This window comes from Carlito syrichta, unplaced genomic scaffold, assembly GCF_000164805.1.
Source record: "Carlito syrichta isolate Samal-C Ts95f unplaced genomic scaffold, Tarsius_syrichta-2.0.1 Scaffold312097, whole genome shotgun sequence".
NCBI lineage: Eukaryota > Metazoa > Chordata > Mammalia > Primates > Tarsiidae > Carlito > Carlito syrichta.
This window is the reverse complement of record NW_007256193.1, coordinates 380,352-380,796: the sequence shown is the minus strand read 5'-3', so window position 1 is coordinate 380,796 and position 445 is coordinate 380,352.

Sequence of the window (445 nt, the reverse complement as noted above, 5' to 3'; positions counted from 1 at the left end):
ATTTCTGATGGGGCAGAAAAGGTGGGGAAGGTGGCCTGTGATTCTCAGCCTCAGCTCACAGTGTGGTGGCACAATTTTGATTCAGCAATGTTTAGCAGTGAGTCTAGAGCTAGCCACTGGGCTAGGGAGGGAGGTGGCACAGCCAGGGGGAAGCACTGCCAGTCTGCCTATAGCAGTTGGCCTTCTCCTGGAGCTGTGAAAAGGACACAGTTGGATGGCCCTGAGGACAGGTGTCCCAGAGGATGCCCGGGACACAAATCTCTAAAATGAGTACAAGGATCGCTTCTAGGTCTCTTGCAAGTTGATGCGAGAGCATTTGGGAATATCTTCATAGAGGGCTCCATGCCGCCTTACACGAGTGCACGCTTACACTCATGCATACACACGCGAATATACACACACTCACTGGCCACACATTCCCCACTCCTCTGCACAACCCCCCCCC